Source organism: Aptenodytes patagonicus, chromosome 1 (assembly GCF_965638725.1).
Source record: "Aptenodytes patagonicus chromosome 1, bAptPat1.pri.cur, whole genome shotgun sequence".
NCBI classification, from domain to species: domain Eukaryota; kingdom Metazoa; phylum Chordata; class Aves; order Sphenisciformes; family Spheniscidae; genus Aptenodytes; species Aptenodytes patagonicus.
This window is the reverse complement of record NC_134949.1, coordinates 49,708,024-49,714,023: the sequence shown is the minus strand read 5'-3', so window position 1 is coordinate 49,714,023 and position 6,000 is coordinate 49,708,024. Positions and strand designations below refer to the sequence as shown.

General features: G+C 61.1%; 1 protein-coding gene across 10 annotated transcripts in view; it reads left to right on the top strand.

The window, feature by feature from the left end:
* The first annotated feature begins 1,271 nt into the window (after window positions 1-1,271).
* ATP2B1 (ATPase plasma membrane Ca2+ transporting 1) overlaps window positions 1,272-6,000 on the top strand; it is a 72,757-nt gene continuing 68,028 nt past the window's right edge. For 3 of the 10 annotated variants that reach the window (XM_076334261.1, XM_076334342.1, XM_076334332.1), the window contains exons 1-2: window positions 1,272-1,378; window positions 1,823-1,872. The gene's annotated coding sequence lies outside the window, so the exon portion shown is untranslated. Of the gene's footprint in view, window positions 1,379-1,569; window positions 1,629-1,822; window positions 1,873-2,519; window positions 2,541-3,223; window positions 3,266-3,486; window positions 3,566-3,846; window positions 3,921-4,138; window positions 4,158-4,748; window positions 4,829-6,000 lie in introns of those variants that run through there. The other 7 variants (XM_076334281.1, XM_076334315.1, XM_076334296.1 and 4 more) reach the window with 7 other exon arrangements.

Here is a 6,000-nt window from a genome sequence, read left to right as displayed (position 1 = left end):
TACTGGGCTGAGAAAGCCAGCTGAGAGAAGTGTAGCTGGTATGGGAAATGTTTCACTCTGCAAGCCCCGTGGAACCTTTGGACACTCATCTCTCCATGCTCACACACAAATATTCTCCCAACTTCTCACGCTTTCTCTGTGCTCTCCAGTTTCATCAAATTTAATTCATTGACCGAGTTTGAACAGGATCAGTGCCAGCGGGATAGTCAAGAAACCAGTTTCAAAATGAAATAAAGTTTAGATCTATACACAAACTACAAAAAGTCTGTCTTCTACTTTCTCTTCTCAGGTCAAGCCCATCATGTGATTTTGCCAAAAGGCCCCTTGTTCATACGGGGTGGTGAGATGGTCACACAGACCTTGGCTGCCTTACTCATTATTGACCAAATATTGTAGTGATCCGAATACTCCAATTCATACTCTTTGTGTTAAAAGTCTCATAGTAAGTAGATCAGATTCAGGCAACCCACTTGAATTCTCTGTGACACATTTTCTGCCTCTGTTAAAATGTATGATACTTCTGTCTTTAGAGTGTTGGTCACGGAATGAGTTGAGCTATTGTCACTGATTTGTCAAGTCTGGCCTTTCCAAGCTGTCTGCAAACCACGCTGAATTTTCCTGAAATGGTAATGTTTCCTCAAAAGTTAAATGAAAGATCTCCAGAAATATTCCTTTGTGCATCTTGGTTTTGCTTGCTTTATAGGATTGGTGACCTACATTACATGGAATGTTTTCTGTTAGTCAGTTACATGTCCTAACCTTTAGAAATAGGAGGAGTGCCTATTTTCTCATAAAAATCATGAAGAGTGTTGTAGCTCGAGGATTAATTTGGAAAACATTTTTAAATCCTCAGGGAGAAGATTCTGTAGAGCTAGAAGAAATTTCTTCTTACTTTCAGTTAATGTGTTGCATGTTTTTATGCTATCCTCGTACAACAGTGCAAGAGGAACATTAAATAGTAACTATTTTGTGCCTTGAAAAATGTATCCACTTAGAGACTTCTACCGTAACAGTATCTCAAAAAATTAATGTTATGTACCCCTCCCACCTTTGCTTCCTTCCTGCAAAGAAAATAGGCTATTAGTCCCATTTCATAGACAAAGAACCGAAGCACAACCTACCTACCTTCCCTCAAGACAAAAGGAAGCAGGTACAGACATGTACCCAAACTGCAATGCGTTAAACACATCATCTCCTTCTTAGCTGTACCAAAGCTAATTTTGTCTGCCTGAGAGCTAGGGGATATGACAGAACTGTGCAGAACACATCTGCCAGTCTTATAAAGCTGTATCGAGAAATGCAATTTCCAAGTGCCTGGGGAAGCCTCGCTGAGCTACAGCGATCAGTGTGGAGGAGGGTGCTGAACTGCAGACAGAATGTAAGAGAATTTGTTTTATATGCGTTCAGATAGTTTTATATTCTCCTCTGGGAAGAAATGCAAGAAATCTCCTCAACAGAACAGCCTGCAGGATTGCTTACCTCAGTATTTTGATTTTTCAATTGACCTCTAGATATGGAGAGGTAAGGTAGTATTTTTAGCAACCTCCAAAATGGGCAGGAGCCATTTACTGCTCACAGTCTCTTGATTGCCTCTCTTGAACAAGGAGAAAAATGTAACAGGCATTCAGGTAAGAAAGAAAGAGACAATGAAGCTCAGGCAAGCCATGATAATAACGTAGTTAGGATGATTTATTTATTTGCCAGTCCTTGTGGGCTGTTTTGTGCTGACTTCATCCTGTTGCTTTAACCCTCTCGGCTCTGCACCATCTCGGGTCTGCAACAGTAGCGATACATGAGCTTCTCCGTTTCATTTCTTTTGCAGCACCGGCTCCGGCAGCGGTGGGATCTGAACGCTGACAAAGGAGAAGCGAGGTATTTATGGCAGGCTCAGAGAACCTGGCAGCCTGGTGGCACAGCTGGCCAGTCATTCCAGCGAGATGCCCAACAGAGGGGCGGGTAGGATGTCAAAACAAGGCTCGAAAAACCACACAAAGGGGTTATAGAATTACGTATGGTTTATGGATGGGGATTTTTCATTGGGGGGTGGGGGGTGGTGGTGGTGATCTACTGCATTGGAAGAGGAGAACTGAAATCAGGGTCTTTTATTTCCAGCTTCATTCCCAGCCCTGTTACTCACTTCCAGCGTCTCCCCGGACAACTCACTTGGGCTCAAACGCTCATAACCCCGTTTATTTTTCTTTCTCCAACCGAAGAGCCCTCGGCTGGCGGCAGGGAGGTGCTGAACACCTGCGGCCCCCACACCTTCCCCGACCTCCCGCGGGAGCTGCCAGGGCTCCCCGAGAGGCGGGCACGCCTGATGGGAGGCTGGACCCGGCGCTCCCCCGTCCCCACCACCGGCAGCGAGCGACACGCTCGTTCCCGCCGCTCCGGACGTCAGCGGCCCCGCGCAGCGGGGGACCCGACACCCCCCGCCGCGGCGCGCCTCGGGGCGCCCGATTCATCCCTCCAGCCGCAGCAGAGCTTCGCCCAGGTTCCGCCGTGCTCCCCGCGCCCGCTGGTGAGGAGCCGCGAACGCGCCGGTGAGGCCCCCGCGGCTCCCACAGGCACCGACCCGGCGCTCAGCACCTCCCGGCTGCCCCCGGGAGGGGGGAGGCCGTGAGGCGACGCCGCCCCGGGCCCCGGCGGGCACGGCACGGCGTCCCGCGCCCCCTGGGGAGGGGGAGGACCGCGTCCTGGGCGCGCCGGCGGACCGTTAGGGCGGCCCCGCGCGGTCACGCCTCCCCTCACGGCGTCGCCACCGCCCCCGGGACGGCCCCGGCCCCGCGGGCGGCCCCCGCCCACCGGGGCAACCGACGCGCCCCGGCTCCGCGGACCGGCTCCCGGCCGCCCCTCCCTCGCGGGACCGCGGCCTCTCCCGCCGCCGGGGGATCCCCGCCCCCCCCCCCGAGGCGGTCCCCGGCCCCGCCGGCGGCGGCCCGCGACCCACGGGCGGGGGGACACGCCGCCCCGCCCCCGCCCCGCCCCGCGGGAGCCGCTCGTGGCAAAGTCACCGACCCCCGGAGCCCGCCGGGCTCCATCAAACGCCGCGGCCCCGCCCAGCGACGTCATGGAAACAAGCGCGTCAGCCTCCCGCCCGCCAGTGGCGGCGGCGGGGGGGCGGGGAGAGGCGCGGGGCCCCGCCCCCGCAGGCGCCGTGCCTCTCGGAGCCCCTCCTCCTCCTCCCCCATTGAAGACGCCGCACGTCGGGACCCCCCTTCCCCGGCCGCGCGAGGGGCCCCGTCACGTGACCGGCGCTCCGCAGGCGGTGAGGGGGGCGGCGGGGACCGGCGGCTGCGGCGCCGGGAGGGGAGGGGGCGGCGGGAGCGAACAAGTGAGTGACCGCGGCGGGCGGGCGGAGGAGGGAGGCGGGAGGCGGGCGTATCGCTGCGCTCCGCCCCGCCCTGCCCGGTGGCGCCCGGCTCCTGTAGCGGTTGCTCTGCGGCGCTGGGGCTCGGCGGCGCGCTCGGCGCTGCCCGGTGCGTGCGGGGGGAAGGAGGCGGGCCGGCCCCGGGGAGCGGCGGCGGCGGCAGCGCCCGCGAGGAGGGCGAATCGCTGGTTCCTGCCGGTGAGGCGACGGGGGCGGGGCGGGCGGTCCGCGCCCCCCCTCCTTCCTCCTCCTCCTCCTCCTCCTCCTCCCCCGGCTCTCCCCGCGCCGGTGCCCCCTCCCTCCCTCCTTCCCTCCCCAATTCGGTCGCTGCTTCCCCCCCGCCCCCTCTCCCGCCCTCCTCCCTCCCTCCCTCCTCCCTCCCCCCGCGGCCGCAGGGCGGGGGCGGCGCGGCGGGGCCGGCCGGCCGTGGGCAGGGCGGGGAGCGCGGGGACCTTGTGCGCTCGGCGAGCGGGCGGCGGCAGGTTCACGGGCGCCTCGTCCCGGCCCCCGGCTGGCGGCTGGGCGGCGGCGGGGTCGGGCCCGCGGCGCCGAGGTAAGCGCAGCGGCGGCGGCGGCTTGGGGCGGATCTCCTCCCGGCTGGCCAGGGCGGGCAGCGGCGCGGCGGCAGGTGCAGCGTTGCTCGGTTCCCGCCGCGGGGCTGCGGGCCGTGGCCGGGCTCGCCCGGGGAGGCGGCGGGCGGCGCGGCTGGTGCAGCGGGCTGGCCGCGGCAGCGGGGCCGCCGGCGGGGCTGGGTGCCGCGCTCCCAGGCTTTCGCCGGTTTTCCCCGCAGGTAACCGGAGCGCGCACCTGGCCGCCGCCGTGCAGCCGGGGCGCGGCGTGACCTTGAGGGCAGCGGATGCGGGACTGAGCCTCCGCGGGAGCGCAGCCGCCGGGCGCGGCGCCGCCGCGGACCCCGCGGCCGGGCAGGGCCGGCACGCCGCGGCCCCGCAGCCCCCGGCGGACGGGCGGGCGAGCGCGCACACGCCGCGGATTAAGGTGGTGCTCGGCCCCCGCCGGGTTAAGTAGCCGGGATTAGCCCGCTGCGGCTGCACGACACCGACATCCCGGGCGCTTCTCCGCCGCCCCGCGGGGGCCGGGAGCCCGGCATCCGCACCCGCGCAGCCTCCCCCGCCGCCGCCTCCTCCTCCCTCCCTCGCTCGCCCGCCGCGCCCCCGGGGCGGTGTTTTTGGCCGCGGCTGGGTCGTACGCCGCTCCCCGTCGGAGCGGGCGGGCTGTTTTGATTTATCGACGCCTGGCCGGACTGCTCATCGACCGGCGCGGGCGGGGAAGGGATGCGGCGCCCCTTCGGGAGCCGGGAGCGCGAAGCCCTCGCGGGCGTCGCGCCGCGGGTGAGCGTGGACCCGTGCGGGGCCGCTCCGCGGTGGGAAGCGCCTCTAACGGCGGTGGCGGCGGTGTCACCCTCGTCCCGGCGGTGCGTGTAACCTTTGGATGTGGCACCACGTGAGTTTGGGAGCGGGCCGGAGCCTCCGCCGGGGGATGGCTGGCCGCTGCCGGGCGCGGGAGGGAGCGCTCGCCGCTCACGGTGAAGCGGAGCGGGGCGGCGGGAGGGCGGGCGTCCGCCCCGCCGCCTGCCCGGGCTTCCCGCCGAGCCCCTCGGGCTGTCGGAAAAGGCCGAGGTCGGAAGGACTTAGGGTTTCGGGAGGAAGGTCTCACGGAAAGCTGACGGGTAGAGGTGGTCGCATGGTCTGGGGGAGCGTTTCTTTTAGCGCCGCGCCCCGCGGTGCGAGTGGTGGGTGCCGGAGGGGTGGGGGTGTCAGCCTGAGCCCGGAGAAGCGTTTGGAAATCGGGAGCTGTGGGTGAGTCTGTCCCAGGCTTTTCAACCTGAGGGGCAACCCATTTGCACAGCTGTAATCGGAGTCTAGGCAGTGCTATGCATGTTTCACACTCGACATAAATCCTTACTAATGTTGGGGTTTTTTTTTTACGTTTCACTTTTTAAACTGTATGAGAAGGGAGGGGGGAAAGAAAGATGCACAGTAACAAAATCTCAGGGGCTTTTATCTTGTCATTTTAAGATCCTCGTTAATCCTTAAACATCTATTACATACAGCATTCTTAAATTTGTGACTTCAGGTGCTGAGGCTTTCTTCTCAAGGCCTGTTCAAAAGGAACTGCTGATAATACCTTATGCCTTGTCTTAAACCATCGTTCCGAGCATGTGTTTGCAGTGGTATCTGGCTTAACAGTGTTTGAGGGGTGACTAGCTAGGTGAATATTCAAATCGTGTCCCTTAACATGTCCCTTCTTGGAAGTGAAGTCCCAAGCCAAAAATACCTGTGAAACATGTCTTGCATCATTAGCGGTTGGCAATCTTGACTTGCTGGGGGGAGAAGTAGAGCATGCCTTTGGAAAACCGCCGCCTGTCCAAAAGCTGCTGCATCTTTAAAACACTCGTGGGTCCTGATGAATTTGAGTTGAAATAGTGTTTTTAGGTGCTTGAAAAGGTCTTGGCTGGGTAACTTGCCAACTCCTTGGTTCATCATACAGTGTATTCAGAAGGTGGCAACTGTAGCTATAGCCAGTACCTTTTTTTTTTTTTTTTGCCTGTTTGTTGGAGCTTTTCAAGGATTTGTTCCAAACACCGTAAATTGTGAATTCCAACAGAAGTAAAC